The following is a 17,437-nucleotide window of genomic DNA, read 5'->3' as shown; positions in this document are numbered from 1 at the left end:
GGGATATGCTTTCATTGGAATCGAAGCGTCCTGTTTTATTTCCTTTGGTTTTGTAAACGAAACAAAAGAAAACGAATACAATTTAGTTAGAGATTTATTTTTTTTTTTTTACTTTCATTTACAAAAAACCCCCACTTTGAAAAAAAAAAATGCATCCCCCTCCCCCTCCATTCAGGGTTGGAAAAATATTCCTCCACCCTCCTCAGCCCTTAACTTACCCCATCTGAAGGAAAAGGTGCAGGAGCGATCCCCAGGCACTTCTGCCCTGCCAGTGCTCCACCTTAAAATGGCACTGGGCCCGTACAGCATCAGCGGAGCAGGAGCCACCCCTGCCCCATTTTCTTCAGATGGGGGCCACGTTAAGGAGTGGGGAGCTTTCTTTATAATTTAGGTGCATTAACCACCAGTAGGGGATGGGAAGGACTGGGGCTGGCAGCCAATTTTTTTTAGTGCGCAGACTATTGAAAAATAACGCACAAACACAACGTCTCCTGCCGCGTACCCCTTCTTTATACAGGGTGAGGAGGTGCAGCCTAGAGGTGGGAGGGACTAGATTCTGATTCAGGAAAGGTCCGGGGGCCATTAATTCCAGATTTGCCTCTGTTAGGGCAAATATCCATGAACTGGTGTTTACAGATATGTAGACAGTCTGTCCAAGAGATAACTGGAAGTACAAGCCCACAGAGGCACCAGGGCAAAATCAGGAGGGAGCTCAGCCAATTAGGACTGGCCTAGGTCAGCTTACAACCTTGGTATCTATCAAGGCCCTTCTGTGTGATCTTGGGGGAAATACTCTGCCTCCCTGTGCCTCTAGGACCCAGCTGAAAGCAAGGCTTTTTTTTTTACCCCTTAAGATGTAGAACGGGAGGGAAGCCCTAGTAAGTCAGGCCTTGCTGACAGAGTAAAACTATATATGAAATGCTAGAACAGTCTACCTTTTTTTTTTTCATTTCTAAAAATTCAGATTTGAACAAACCCGATGCTCCTTTTGATTGTCTGAGTAAAATCCGAGAGGGAATATTCATGCATTTGAAGAAGAAAGGACTTGCACCCATTCCCAGCTGCAAAAAAAACCCAAACCCCCAAAACAAAACACCCCAGGGCTTAAATTTCACAATAAAAAAAAAACCGTACTGGGCAGACTCCTCTTTCCACTGTTACCCAACGGAGAAAAGGCAGGAAGCTGGGAAAAGACTCCGGGTTGATGACCTGGCAGATAGAAAATGACTTTGGGCTTAAGGGGACATGGGAAGGTTGAGTGTAGGTCTCTGCTGTGGCCCCCCCCTGAGACAACCAGAACCGGCTCTATGGCTTCCACTCACCTCTGTGAATTATTGGGTTAGGCCTCAGGCCTTATGCAAGAAGAAGATCCAGGCACAGTCTTTGAAAACCACCCTGAGCAACTCTTTGTAGGTAGCGATATATATATAAGACTTTAAAAATAAAGAAAGAAAGAGAAAAAAGTGCCTACTTCACCCAGAGAAAAAGGTCAACCTGTGAATTCAATCTGTGTCACTTTTTTTTTTTTTACTGCAGTTTCTTTATGGCTGAAGAGCTTCTGACCACTTCCTTTTCGCACTGAAAAGTCTGATGACTTGCTGAGTTGGTTTTTTTTTTCACTTCTCTTTACTTTCAGCTGGTGCGATAGATCCATTTGTGTTTCTATAAGCATATTTCAAAAATAAAATTTATTGAAGTAACACCGGTAAAATGTATTATTAACAGCATGTTACCGAGAGCACAATAAAAAGCAGCAGATAAGTATAGCAAATTAATCTGAGAACATTTCCATGTACAGGAAAGAGCAGCCCTGGATACAGTGTTCAAGTCTTAGGAGAGGGCTGTAATAACCTGTCCTACCTGAAACCTATTGTTGAATTTAAGAAAAGATTTTTAAAAAAATAATTTTCAATAACTTAAAGCAGCTCAGGGTCAGTCAATATTGGCAATCATTACCACAGTACATTTAGGAAAACAAAAACAAAGAAGCCTGCTGTCCACTGCCAGTCTATGCCCTGGGGAGGACGGGGTCAATAGGTGGATGGCAGAATAGAAGTAGCGGTGGAAGCACAGAACAGCAGCTCTGAAGGCCCTGATTCCCTTATCCACCCATTGAGTGACCTTGAGCAAGCCACTTAACCTCCTTCAGGTTCAGGCTTACATTCTAGTGAGCTCTGAGGGATGGGGGCTTTGCTCTCCGTTCTTCAGAATCCCAGAGCTGCTCACATGGTCTGATATCGTGCTGCTCTTTGTATTTTTTTTTCTGCTGCAGCAGGACCAGATCATTGGGTCAGGTCGCTGTGTAGGAGGAGTGGTTGGAGAATCGGGGGTGGGGAATGGAAAAGGAGATATTTGTCTCTGTCCCACGAACTGGCCAATAAAGAACCAAGGGTTGGCCGCAAAACTGGAGTTAGCGCGTCCAATTGCGCGCGTAGCTAATAACGCTCATCACACGTAAATTCATGTCCCCTGTTGCAAAAAAAAAAAGTGCACCCGACGCACATATTTTTACTCTCCCCGAGCATGTCTTAATTTTGGAGGAGCCCAAAAAGTGTACAGAAAAGCAGAAAATACTGCTTTTCTGCACTTCCTCTGATTTAATATCATGGCAATATTAAGTCAGAGGAGCAGAAAAAGAAGAAAGGTAACAAAAATATTTTTTTTAATGGTGTGACCATCTCCGAGGTCTGACCCAATGGGCCAGGTGGTCTGGGTCAGACCTGAGGGCCTAGTACCTGAATTCAAGAATCAGAGATCCTTACCATACAAACACCCTTGCCAGACTGCAAATCTCCTCCCTCCTGGCCAGGAACCCCTGCCAGGGACCCTCCTCTGGCAGAGGTGTTCTTGATTGGTCCTTTTCACTGACATTTGTCAGTGAAAAGGACCAATCCCCTTCTGAAAGGTGATTGGTCCTTTCACTGACATGTGACAGTGAACGGACCAATCAGCAATAAGTGTAGGAGTGAATAAATTAATATTGGCCAGATCATGGGAGAGAGAGCTTAAGTCAGGACAGTCGCTGGGTGCCCAGCCTTGTCTCCTACGCATCTGATGCCAAGGATGCACTAAGGACACACAATTTTCCGTAGTGCATCCTTTTTAGCGCAGCAGGTCATTTAAATATGACATTGGGTGCCCAGGAGAGGTGGTTGGGCGCACATTAGGAAAGTGGGTGCTCAGCATTGAGCACCTGCTTTCTAAGCGCTGAGATTGCATTGACCTGAAAGTGCATAATTTTTTTTTTTGCACACCTCTGAGTTTTGCAGAACGGAGGTGCACAACTTTGAGGATTTGATGCCTGCAATCATTGAGCTAAAATCCAGCCTCTAGATGTCACTGTTGTGTGATGACCTGGATTCCCTCTCTTCAAAAGCTGTGATCACTACCTCAACAGTATCCTCGGCCAGCTGGGTCAGGTTTCAAATACCTAGGAGTTTGGATCTCAAAACAATATAAACACTTGTGCAAGAATAATTATCACCCTATCATAAATAGTATTAAGGTGGACCTCCAAAATTGTACCTCATATACCTATACTCTTAGTAGGTAGCGTGATCCTGATTAAAATGGCAATATTGCTGAGATAGATTTACCCACTTACGTATTTTCCATGTGATGTGCTGATTGCAGTATTGCAGACGTTGCAGAGGATAGTGTTGAGCTTTATCTGGAGGAGCTTCCTAATTTTCAGTGGCATTATTGGACATGTGGGCTAACTTGCCTCCGGGTTTGGCTTGGGATGGACCTGGCACAGGCATGGGCAACCCTGGAGGAGGGGTGGACAGGAGGATGCAGTTTGGCAGCCTTGCTACATATGCCGTGGTCCTCCAACATACTAAGGAGGGTGGTCGGTAGTCAACGCATAACTGCACATTGTGGAGGGCAGTACAACGGTGATTTGGCACAGTAGACAAACCTTGGTCCTACATGACCTCCTTAGCACGTAACCCTTATGTCTCCCAATATACTTTCTTGCCGGATATTGGGATTTGGGCATCACAGGACATGCAATTTATGGGGCAACTGTGAGAGGAGGGGCAAGTTTAAAACCTTTATTCCTGTACGTACCCGGATCAGTCCAAACAGTGGGTTGAGCTTCCTTTCCAGCAGGTGGAGACAGACGTCTGGACTGATCCGTGGTACTACAGGAACGAAAATTAACAGGTAAGAACTAATTTTCCTCTGACTTAATGGAGGAATTTCAGATTCCGGCTAGTACCGGGTACAATTGCAAAAGGATTTATTCCACGTACAGTACTTGGTTAAACCTTTAGAGGAGAGTGTAGAAATAGGGGGGGGGGGGGGGGGGCCTGTATTGTGAAAAACAAGCTCATCATCTGATTTGAATTATTTATATAATGTTTATGGCAATGTTTTGTGAAAAGGGAAGGTGGATCTAGATCAAAGGATGTGGAAGACCATTTGGAAACAAGCAAGACAGATCACATTATGAGTTAATGTATAAGCTGCTGCACAGAATGTATCGGACACCTGTCTTTTTTGCAAAATTCTGTAACGCCAGTAAGAATTGCAGGCAAGGATGTGGTCATATTAGATCTTACGTACAAATGTGGTGGGAGTGCAGGGAGGTACAGGAGTTCTGGTCTGGAGGAACAGAAGGTATCTCACATATTTGTGGTCAACAGTTGATAGAAGATGCACAGCTATACCTTTTGGGGGTTTGGTCCAACAGATGGGCAATGAGGACGCAGAGAAAAGTGGTTGGACATTTGCTACATGTAGGCAAGGTGGACGACTGCTCAAGCGTGGAAGGGCACTCCTACCATTAGTGGGTGACAGACCAAGGTTGATGAGATTGCTACGATGGAGAAGATTACCTATGTGCTCCGGAATCAGTTGGTTATGTATGAGAAGGTTTGGGGGTCCTTATTGGGCTTGAAGAGGGGGAGATTTCAATACCTGATTAACGAGGAAGGCAGGATGGTTTGTTAGTGCATTCTATTCTCATGGAATATTGAAATAGTCTGATGCCAAACTGTATAGCAAGGTCTACGCTGTTGTACAGAATTCAGCATGATTCTATGTTCATTGAAATGGTACTATTGATTGTGGTTTTGTTTTCCTAAAAAGCAATAAAAATTAAAAAAATACAAAGTATCTGGATATTATTGTAAGAAACATAAACATAAGAAACATAAGAAAATGCCATACTGGGTCAGACCAAGGGTCCATCAAGCCCAGCATCCTGTTTCCAACAGTGGCCAATCCAGGCCATAAGAACCTGGCAAGTACCCAAAAACTAAGTCTATTCCATGTAACCATTGCTAATGGCAGTGGCTATTCTCTAAGTGAACTTAATAGCAGGTAATGGACTTCTCCTCCAAGAACTTATCCAATCCTTTTTTAAACACAGCTATACTAACTGCACGAACCAAATTCTCTGGCAACAAATTCCAGAGTTTAATTGTGCGTTGAGTAAAAAAGAACTTTCTCCGATTAGTTTTAAATGTGCCCCATGCTAACTTCATGGAGTGCCCCCTAGTCTTTCTACTATCCGAAAGAGTAAATAACCGATTCACATCTACCCGTTCTAGACCTCCCATGATTTTAAACACCTCTATCATATCCCCCCTCAGCTGTCTCTTCTCCAAGCTGAAAAGTCCTAACCTCTTTAGTCTTTCCTCATAGGGGAGTTGTTCCATTCCCCTTATCATTTTGGTCGCCCTTCTCTGTACCTTCTCCATCGCAATTATATCTTTTTTGAGATGCGGCGACCAGAATTGTACACAGTATTCACGGTGCGGTCTCACCATGGAGCGATACAGAGGCATTATGACATTTTCCGTTTTATTCATCATTCCTTTTCTAATAATTCCCAACATTCTGTTTGCTTTTTTGACTGCACCGACGATTTCAATGTGTTATCCATTATGACACCTAGATCTCTTTCTTGGGTTGTAGCACCTAATATGGAACCCAACATTGTGTAATTATAGCATGGGTTATTTTTCCCTATATGCATCACCTTGCACTTATCCACATTAAATTTCATCTGCCATTTGGATGCCCAATTTTCCAGTCTCACAAGGTCTTCCTGCAATTTATCACAATCTGCTTGTGATTTAACTACTCTGAACAATTTTGTGTCATCTGCAAATTTGATTATCTCACTCGTCGTATTTCTTTCCAGATCATTTATAAATATATTGAACAGTAAGGGTCCCAATACAGATCCCTGAGGCACTCCACTGTCCACTCCCTTCCACTGAGAAAATTGCCCATTTAATCCTACTCTCTGTTTTCTGTCTTTTAGCCAGTTTGCAATCCACGAAAGGACATCGCCACCTATCCCATGACTTTTTACTTTTCCTAGAAGCCTCTCATGAGGAACTTTGTCAAACGCCTTCTGAAAATCCAAGTATAATATATCTACAGGTTCACCTTTATCCACATGTTTATTAACTCCTTCAAAAAAGTGAAGCAGATTTGTGAGGCAAGACTTGCCCTGGGTAAAGCCATGCTGACTTTGTTCCATTAAACCATGTCTTTCTATATGTTCTGTGATTTTGATGTTTAGAACACTTTCCACTATTTTTCCTGGCACTGAGGTCAGGCTAACCGGTCTGTAGTTTTCCGGATCGCCCCTGGAGCCCTTTTTAAATATTGGGGTTACATTTGCTATCCTCCAGTCTTCAGGTACAATGGATGATTTTAATGATAAGTTACAAATTTTTACTAATAGTTCTGAAATTTCATTTTTTAGTTCCTTCAGAACTCTGGGGTGTATACCATCCGGTCCAGGTGATTTACTACTCTTCAGTTTGTCAATCAGGCCTACCACATCTTCTAGGTTCACCGTGATTTGATTCAGTCCATCTGAATCATTACCCATGAAAACCTTCTCCATTACGGGTACCTCCCCAACATCCTCTTCAGTAAACATTATTTAGCTTACAGTTAAGTCTGAGCACAGGGAAATTACGTGATTCACTCTGGGGCTGATGCAATAAGACTTGCATTAAAACAGGCACTCGTATTCCGTGCCCATTTTCCTAATGCATGCACATCCACATCCCCTTGGCACCCGAAATGGTATTTAAATTAGGGGCTGCGTTAAAAAGGATGCCCTAGGGAAAAATTGTGATTCCGTAGCGCTCAAACAGTTATGTGAGCTGACGAGAATGTGGACCCCCTTGCCCAAGGTGGAGTTGGCGCAACCTGAGAGGGCGACCCCTCGCAGGTCCCCACCGTCAGGAGGCGAGGCAGGTTGATCCAGGGGGCCAGCTGGAGCTTCGCCAATACCAACCCCGTTCTCCGCAGGTTGAGCCCTTGGGTGCGGGGGCCGGCTGGTCTTAGGTGGGCCCCTGTGAAGACGGTTGGGTAGCAGCCGGAAGAATCGTCCAAAGTCAGTCCAAGATCAGAAGCCAGAGGGTCACCGATAGCCAGTCCAGAGTAGGAAGACAGAGGAGTCACTGAAAGCCAGTTCGAGGTCAGAAGCCAGAAGATCCATCCACAGGAACCAAAGGATGGGAGCAGGAGCAGGAATAGGAACAGGAACAGGACTCAAGGCACCGACGAAGCACAGAGGACTTCACAGAAGAGAAGCAGACTCATTGCCAAGACAAGGAACAGGAAGAGGAAGCTTCTTCATATAGTACCTGGAACCTGACGTCATCTATTCTAGGGGGCTGAAACAGTGTTGTTCGTAGCTGGCCCTTTAAGGCCAGTAGGAGGCGTGGCCGTGCACCTAGGGAGGGCCCGGCCCGGAAGGGGTTGCTGGTGGCGTCGGCCTGCGGCATTGAGCCGCGAAGATAGGATCCGGAGTCGACGCTCCAGCTGCGGGAGACGGCGCAGCCTTGGCGGCGGTGGCAGCAAGAGAGGACAGGACTGGCGGCAAGCGGCGGGGGCATCTCCCCACTGCGCTCCCGACGCCTGCGGAGGTGGTAAGAGGAGCCGGTGCGTCTAACACAAACACATCAGGCACTCAGAGAATTGCAAAGGACACGGGTCCATTTTATCCTGCTTAGGGCCGATTTTGCCCCTTGCTATTGTGCGTGTATATTGTGTGGGTATGCTGTGGGTGTACAGTGTGCCTGCAAAGTGTGCGACCCCAATTTTTTTTTTTTTTTACATCACACCATTATATTATACCTTTATTTTTAACCACCAATGATAGTGTCGCAATGATACTAAGTAGGAAGAACCACAGAGGAAAGTCATTTTTAATTTCTCATGAGCCCTTGATACATGGATTAACTTAATGCCAGTTCCGGGGCTGGAGTTATATTTACCTCTTCAAATAGTGTGCATTGGGCTCATAGCAATTTTCTGCATTGGAGGTAGTAGCTAATAGCCTCATCTACATGGAATTTACATGTGATGAGTGCTATGGGCTACACAGTTGTTTGGGTATGCGTTTTGGATGTGCTGATCTCCTTATTGCATCGGCTGCTAGTCTAGCACGTCCAACCACATGTAAACTTGTATGCTAGGCTGGGCGCACTTTATTGCATCGGCCCCTCTGAGTGAAACCTGTGAGAAATACAACTGGAATCTGCAAATGCACAGCTCTATGGTACTTCCAGGCCAGTTGACAAATGCTTCCTGAAATAAAACTTAAAATCAAAGTTTACCCGGTCTTACAAGGCAATGAGAAACCACACACACAGAGGAATATTGTAGACCTGCATTAACTAGTGATGGGTACTGGGTAGGGATGTGAATCGTGTGATCGATCGTCTTAACGATCGATTTTGGCTGGGGGGGGGGGAGGGAAATCTGATCGTCATGGTTTTTTTTGTTAAAAAATCGTCAAATCGTAAATCGGCGGGAAAACTGGCACACCAAAACAACCCTAAAACCCACCCCGACCCTTTAAAGCAAATCCCCCACCCTCCCGAACCCCCCCCCAAATGTTTTAAATTACCTGGGGTCCAGTGGGGGGAGACCCGGCGCAATCTCCCGCTCTCTGGCCACGGCTGCGTTAATAGAAATGGCGCCGGCGCTACTTTTGCCCTCACTGGTCATAGTGAGGGCAAAGGTAGCGCCGGCGCCATTTTGAAGATTGGCAATACGGCCCGAGTGCAGGAGGTCGCTCCCGGACCGCCGCTGGACTTTTGGCAAGTCTTGTGGGGGTCAGGAGGCCCCCCCAAGCTGGCCAAAAGTCCCTGGGGGTCCAGCGGGGGTCCGGGAGCGATCTCCTGCACGTGTGACGTCGGGTGACAGGAACCAAAATGGTGCCGGTGCTACCTTTGCCCTGTCATATGGTAAGGGCAAAGGGCCACCGGCGCCATTTCTATTAACGCAGCTGTGGCCCGAGAGTGGGAGATCGCTCCGGGACCCCCCCACTGGACCCCAGGTAATTTAAAACATTTGGGGGGGGGGTTCGGGAGGGTGGGGGATTTGTTTGAAAGGGTCGGGGTGGGTTTTAGGGTTGTTTTGTGTGCCGGTTTTCCCACCCTCCCCCCTCCCCCAATTTACGATTTTTTGACGATAAATCAGGGGAATTGCTATTGTATCGCGGCTCTAACGATTTTTGATGATTTAAAATATATCTGACGATTGTTTTAAATCGTCAAAAAATGATTCACATCCCTAGTACTGGGTATTCCTGATTTATATGTGGGTGATATAATCTTAGGTGCCACCTGCATCCATTCCTCTGTGCCCTCAGCAAACTGGATCCATTCCAAGATTTATCCATTCCATGCATGGAGATGTAGCCCTGCTTCTCGTAAGGAAATCAGAAGTTGTTTATTTTACATTGATTTCTTGTCATTTGATAACCCGCTTTAATGCCAGAAGCCTTAAAGCAGAGAACAATAACAATCTGGAAAACAGAATAGTAAAACTGTCTGATAAGTTCATAGACGTGACAGCGTAAAAACCTGAAATGGATGAGCTTGCCGGGGAAGGAATGGAGCTAGCTAGCAAACCCGTCGATGCCACACGTTAAGAATGGCCGGATCATGCCAGCAGAAGGAGACTTGATTTTAGTTCCAAGTTCACAGTTTAAAATACTCAAGAAAACCGAAGTTTCCCTAATAAAGATTCCTGTTATGGAATCTTTTAACACGCAAAAGTAATTTTATTTTATTTTATTTATTTATTTTAATTTTTTATATACCGGAATTCCTGTATACAATACAAATCAGTCCGGTTTACATGGAACGAAAAGATAGCCCTGGTCTGGGAAGTCAGATCGGGGTTTTTTTACAAAGAACATTGAACAATAACATATAATACATTCATAATACAAAGAACATTGAACAAGAACAATAAATCCTTAAATATTTTCGTAATTTAATTAAAATTAGGCCAATGGCATGTTGAACTTAAATTAAATGTAAGGTAAATTGAAATTTAATTTTGCATAAAATTGCATATTATTAACTGTAACACAGAATATTCCCAAGTTCAATCAGGATGCATCCATTCTCCTTCTACTGACCTCTGTATTCCTCTGAGGAGCCTCAGCATCAATAACTGACCGCACGCTTTTCCTTTCAGACTTTTCACTTCCCTCGTTTTGACAAGAAAAGTAGGGGGGGGAGGGTAGCCTGCATGGAGTGGAAGATACCATCCTTAACAAGAGGCAGGGGGGATTACTGCCATTAACCGATTGGCCTTGATGCTTTTGACGCAACTGCGACATCGCTATTCGCTTCGACGGTTGAGGGGGTTAAAAAGGGGAATTGGAGTCACACCACAGTCAACGCTGGGCCCTGACTTTTACGGTCTGGAGAACCGATACACAGACATTAGGAAAAAAGCACAGGACGGCTTCTACGGCCAAGTCCGAAAGCAAAGCACATTCAAGCAGCACCTTCTGAATTACCAAGAAGGCTGCCTACTAGGGATGTGCAATCGTTTTTTGACGATTAGGACATTCATACGATATTTCCTAAATTGTCATGGATCGGGAGACTGATAAAACGATTGCATTTTCCCCGAATTTTCATAAAAAATCATTTTTCGGCTTGTGCGCGCTAACGGGAGTTAGAGCGCACTAACTCCCATTAGTGCTTAGCACGGACTAACAAAACAACGTTAGTTACCGTTAGTTTTTGTACTTTTTGTTACTTTTTGTTGGTGCGCACTAAGCCGAAAAATGATTTTTCACGGAAAAAAAATGCCGATCCGCGGGAATACGAGATTTTCCTGCAGCCGCACGAACCCGAAAGCGGAAATGATCGGGCACCCGATGCACATCTCTACTGCCTACCCCATAAAAATGTTGCTAGCAGTAATTTTGTTATGGTTTTGTCAGTTGGTTAAACAGAGCGGCAGGTTACCCCCATGAGAAACTTGTTGGACAGACTGCATGGACCATAAGAACATAAGAAATTGCCATACTGGGTCAGACCAAGGGTCCATCAAGCACAGCATCCTGTTTCCAACAGTGGCCAATCCAGGCCATAAGAACCTGGCAAGTACCCAAAAACTAAGTCTATTCCATGTTACCGTTGCTAGTAATAGCAGTGGCTATTTTCTAAGTCAACTTAATTAATAGCAGGTAATGGACTTCTCCTCCAAGAAACTATAGGATGACCATTTGGTCTTTTTTTTGCCGCCATTACTCTGTTGCTATGACATTGTGCAGGAGAGTACGTCAATCCAAGCCTCTTCTGCAGCCTTTGGACACTGAGACACCCGGCACCGGCCCGGATCCGGCTCGGCTTTCGGGACCAGGGTCCCCCAAAAGCATGGCAGTGCGAGGGGCGTCCATGACTACTGCAAAATGCCCTGTTGTTCTGGAGAGCCTGGACACATTCTGTTGTCTGCAGGACTTCAAAACATTGGATGGAATTCATCCTATCAGGGTTTTGGAAAAAAAAATTGCGTTTACAAATGATGTACTGTATATTGAATTGTTCCAAGGCCGAACTAAATTTAAAAGGCAGAAAAGGTAGTTTTCATTACAGCATACTCAGTGTAGGTCTGCACAGAAAGAATCTGCCTCCTCCAGATGCTAGGAAACAGAAGTGGTGCTACAGCTCTTCCTGAAAGCCAGGCATTTCCTGCCATGGGTGAAGGGCTTCACAAATAAAGCTTTTTAGTGGGCTACCTAGCAGTGCCCGTTGATTTCTGTCCTCCAAGACTTGCATTCGACAGGGGCATTACCAAGCTCAGCCAGATAGGAGTCTCTCTGCAACCTTCACTTCCTCTTTTAACCTAAAGCCTTCATCTGAAAGAGACAGCAAATCAGCTGCCTTTGCAGCGACTTACAGGAAACCAGTTCCTTGTCTCACCAACAGCCAAGCTCCCAGTCTCTGCCACCGCATTAATATTAATTTAACCCCAATCTAGAAATCAGGCTGGCACCGCCCAGTGCAGAGGGATGTGCAGGCAGCGATCCAGGATCCAGCCGGGGACACAGAACAGAGTTGGAAGTGGGGGGTGGATAATATACATCTTCGATGCTTTTAAATTCATAGCAATCTCATAAGAGACCTTCGTAATTTCAGACCAAAGAGTCTGAAAAAAAAAAAAAAAAAGAGTCCTTGTGAGGAGGGATAAAACTGCAAGCAAAAAATATCCTCTTTCTCTGATACAGATGAAAACATATTTTTAAGTGCCAAATATAGTTTTTTAAAAATTCCCCTAATGCTCAGGTTGCCATTTTATAAATCTTGCATTGGGGGCCTGACCAGTTCCACGGTGTTAAACAGAAATGGGCTTTGACAGAACTGCCGGCTGAAACGCGGGTACAAGGCCACGCGTGGAAGCCTGCCTGCCTCCGCTTTCACCTGCCGCAGGATTGCGGCAGGGTTTGAAATCACGTAAAAGTGTTTGGGTTTTTTTTCCTTGCAAAAAAACTACGTGCCCTGGTATAAGGTCAGCGGGTAAAAAGTACACCTAAAGAGGCAGTTAGAAAATTACGCCCTCTGGGGTAGATTTTCAAAGCAGCACGCGGCCGTCCATGTGCGTGCGGTTCCCGGCGCTCGCGCATGGACCCGCCGATTTTATAACAATCGCACAATATATATTGCAAGGAGCACGCAGGATTTTTGTCTTATGACAATGGATTCTACCCCGCTTGTCCCCCACAAAAATGTTTTATTCAAGTCTTTAATTATTATTTCTTGACCGCTTTTGAAGGTGTCCACCACTCAATTGATTTCCCCAGACAATATTTAGCTGGCAAGCCAGCGGAGAGGGGGGTGTGTGGAAATTTCAAGCATCTGGTTTTGGCCAGCTGACTCTGAACGTTAGTCACACAAACCCTTTGAAGATGGAGCTCTATGTAATCTTAAGCAAGTTACTTAATGTCCTTCTGCTGAATCCAAAATTGTTAGCTAGCAACAGAGGACTTGCAACCAGGTAAAGCGTCAGGCCCATGAGTGCCCACGGAAACGTTTCCGGAAGAAGCGTAACAAAAAAGTTTAGGAATGTACAAAAACAATATCATAGAAATTGTCACCTAAGCCCTGATTCGGGTAATCTTCCGAGAATCAACATTCTTTTTAACATTGGGTTCTTCACAAGCAGGAAGGATAAACCCCCTAGGTCCTAGGTGTTAAGTTGGTGGTCTTTTCATAAACAAACTGAACACTGTGGGGTAGATTTTATAAATGTACTCGCGGGCGTACTTTTGTTCGTGCACCAGGCGCGAACAAAAGTACGCTGGATTTTAAAAGATACGCGCGTAGCCGCGCGTATCTTTTAAAATTCAGGGTCGGCACACGCAAGGGGGTGCACATTTGTGCAACCTGCACGTGCCGAGCCCAGCGCGCGCTGCCTGTTCCCTCCAAGGCCGCTCCGAAATCGGCCGAAATCCGAAATCGGAGCGGCCTCAGAGGGAACTTTCCTTCCGCCTCCCCTCACCTTCCCCTCCCTTCCCCTACCTAACCCACCCCCCCCGGCCCTATCTAAAACCCCCCCCCCCCACCTTTGTTGGCAGATTTACGCCTGCGGAAAGTAGGCGTAAATCTGTACGCGCCAGCGGGCTGCTGGCGCGCCATCACCCGACCCAGGGGCTGGTCCGGAGGCCTCGACCATGCCCCTGGGCTGGCGTCACGCCCCCGGGCCCGCCCCCGAAACGCCGCGTCACTCGCGGCCCGCCCCCGAAACGCCGCGTCACTCGCGGTACACCCCCCGACACGCCCCTCCATGCAAGCCCCGGGACTTACGCGCGTCCCGGGGCTTGCGCGCGCCGCCGAGCCTATGCAAAATAGGCTCGGCACGCGCAGGGGGGGTTTGGGGTAGGTTTTCGGGGGGTACGCGCGTATCGTACCTTCGTACCCCTTTGAAAATCTACCCCTGTGAGGGTGCTCCAACATACACTTCTCTGATGAAAAAGTTCAAACATGAAAATATGGCACTTGGTTCAAGTCTCTGTCAGATAATGGCCATAGAGCAATTCAAACATAGTAGATTTTATTTACTGTTTTTATTTTTTCCCTTCATTATCTTTGAATAGAATGTGAGGCCTCTCTCCAGGTATTATCTCCCCTTCATCTTCCCACCATAGTAACGTACATAGTAATATAAAACATAGAAACATAGAAATGAGGGCAGAAAAGGACCAAGTGATCCACCCAGTCTGCCCAGCAAGCTTATGCCAGTATCTTCTGCACTATGTAGGTTACCCCCCTGCTTATCAGTTTACCAGACTGTAAAGGTCAGGGCCCTCGGATGCGGTTTGGATCCAGTTTCCTTTATCTGTTGTCGTGAAAGCAGAGAGCAGTGTTGGAGATGCATCAAAGTATCAGGCTTGGTGATTAAGGGTAGTAAGTTCTGCATCAGCTAATTACTCCATATTTGTTAGTTCCCCAAGTCTTAAAAGTCGAGGCCCTTGTTGCTGTCTGAATTCAATTCCCCTTTTCTCACTGCCATTGAAGCAGACAGCAATGATGGAGTCGCATTAACAGTATCGAAAGTAAATTGTTAAGGGCAGCAACTGTCACACCAGGAAGTTACCCCCAATTACCCCCATGCACGGTTTCTTTATTTCCAGCCTCTAACCTTTACGAATCTACAGTGTTTATCCCATGCCCCTTTGAATTCCTTAACTGTTTTTGTCTTCACCACCTCCTCCGGAAGGGCATTCCAGGCACCCACCACCCTCTCCATGAAGAAATATTTCCTGACATTGGTTCTGAGTCTTCCTCCCTGGAGTTTCATTTCATGATCCCTAGTTCTATTGATTTCTTTCCAATAGAAAATGTTTGATGATTGTGCATCATTAAAACCTTTCAGATATCTGAAGATCTGTATCATATCACCCCTACACTTCCTTTCTTCCAGGGTGTACATAATCAGATCCTTCAGCCTTTCCTCATAAGTCTTCCATTTTGGTCTGTTTTCTTTGGACCACCTCTATCCTGACTTTATCCTTTTTGAGATATGGGCACCAGTACTGAATGCAGTACTCCAGGTGAGGCCTCACCAAGGACCTGTAAGAGGGCGTTATCACCTCTCTTTTCTCACTGGTTATTCCTTTCTCTATGCAGCCCAGCATTCTTCTGGCTTTAGCTATTGCCTTGTCACATTGTTTTGCCATCTTCAGATCATCAGACACTATTATCCCAAGATCCCTCTCCAAGACCATGCTCATTAGACTTTCACCGCCCTTCACATAAAGCTCTTTTGGATTGCCGCACCCCAGATGCATGACTCTGCACTTCTTGGCATTGAATCCCAACTGCCAAATCTTTGACTGCTCTTCAAGTTTTCTTAAATCACTTTCCATTCTCTCTACTCCTTGAGTCGTGCCCACTCTATTGCAGATCTCAGTATCATCTGCAAATAGACAAACTTTACCTTCTACCCCTTCTGCCAGATTGCTCACAAAGATATTGAACAGAATCAGTCACAAAACCGATCCCTGTGGCACTCCACTTATCACTGTTCTTTCATCAGAGTAGGTCCTGTCAGTCAACCAGTTTGCAAACCATGCTACTACTCTTGCACCTACTCCCAAGCTTTTCATTTTGTTTGCAAGTCTCCTATGTGGGACTGTATCAAACATTTTACTAAAATTCAATTAAATCACATCAAGCTCTCTTCCCTTATCCAATTTTCTAGTCACCCAATCAAAAAAAAATCAATCAGATCTGTCTATCAGGACCATCCCCTGGTGAATGTATGTTGCCTCTAGTTGAGCAACCCACCGGTTAGCCTGACTTCAGTGCCAGGAAAAATAGTGGAAAGTGTTCTAAACTTCAAAATCTCAGAACATATAGAAAGACATGGTTTAATGGAACAAAGTCAGCATGGCTTTACCCAGGGCAAGTCTTGCCTCACAAATCTGCTTCACTTTTTTGAAGGAGTTAATAAACATGTGGATAAAGGTGAACCGGTAGATATAGTATACTTGGATTTTCAGAAGGCGTTTGACAAAGTTCCTCATCAGAGGCTTCTAGGAAAAGTAAAAAGTCATGGGATAGGTGGCGATGTCCTTTCGTGGATTGCAAACTGGCTAAAAGACAGAAAACAGAGAATAGGATTAAATGGGCAATTTTCTCCGTGGAAGGGAGTGGACAGTGGAGTGCCTCAGGGATCTGTATTGGGACCCTTACTGTTCAATATATTTATAAATGATCTGGAAAGAAATACGACGAGTGAGATAATCAAATTTGCAGATGACACAAAATTGTTCAGAGTAGTTAAATCACAAGCAGATTGTGATAAATTGCAGGAAGACCTTGTGAGACTGGAAAATTGGGCATCCAAATGGCAGATGAAATTTAATGTGGATAAGTGCAAGGTGATGCATATAGGGAAAAATAACCCATGCTATAATTACACAATGTTGGGTTCCATATTAGGTGCTACAACCCAAGAAAGAGATCTAGGTGTCATAGTGGATAACACATTGAAATCGTCGGTGCAGTGTGCTGCGGCAGTCAAAAAAGCAAACAGAATGTTGGGAATTATTAGAAAAGGAATGGTGAATAAAACAGAAAATGTCATTATGCCTCTGTATCGCTCCATGGTGAGACCGCACCTTGAATACTGTGTACAATTCTGGTCGCCGCATCTCAAAAAAGATATAATTGCGATGGAGAAGGTACAGAGAAGGGCTACCAAAATGATAAGGGGAATGGAACAACTCCCCTATGAGGAAAGATTAAAGAGGTTAGGACTTTTCAGCTTGGAGAAGAGACGACTGAGGGGGGATATGATGGAGGTGTTTAAAATCATGAGAGGTCTAGAACGGGTAGATGTGAATCGGTTATTTACTCTTTCGGATAGTAGAAAGACTAGGGGGCACTCCATGAAGTTAGCATGGGGCACATTTAAAACTAATCGGAGAAAGTTCGTTTTTACTCAACGCACAATTAAACTCTGGAATTTGTTGCCAGAGAATGTGGTTAGTGCAGTTAGTATAGCTGTGTTTAAAAAAGGATTGGATAAGTTCTTGGAGGAGAAGTCCATTACCTGCTATTAAGTTCAATTAGGGGCGGATTTTCAGAGCCCTGCTCGCGTAAATCCGCCCAAAACCGGGCGGATTTACGCGAGCAGGGCC

The 17,437-nt window shown here is 45.1% G+C and overlaps 1 long non-coding RNA gene across 1 annotated transcript in view; it reads right to left on the bottom strand.

Moving 5' to 3' along the window:
• LOC115096505 overlaps positions 1 to 1,441 on the bottom strand; it is a 46,948-nt gene extending 45,507 nt beyond the window's left edge. The window contains exon 1 of the long non-coding RNA XR_003858091.1: positions 1,323 to 1,441. This is a non-coding gene — a long non-coding RNA (uncharacterized LOC115096505). The remainder of the gene's footprint in view (positions 1 to 1,322) is intronic.
• Between the last annotated feature and the right edge of the window lie 15,996 nt (positions 1,442 to 17,437).

Source organism: Rhinatrema bivittatum, chromosome 8, assembly GCF_901001135.1.
Source record: "Rhinatrema bivittatum chromosome 8, aRhiBiv1.1, whole genome shotgun sequence".
Classification (NCBI taxonomy): domain Eukaryota; kingdom Metazoa; phylum Chordata; class Amphibia; order Gymnophiona; family Rhinatrematidae; genus Rhinatrema; species Rhinatrema bivittatum.
This window is presented reverse-complemented; position numbering and strand designations above follow the sequence as displayed.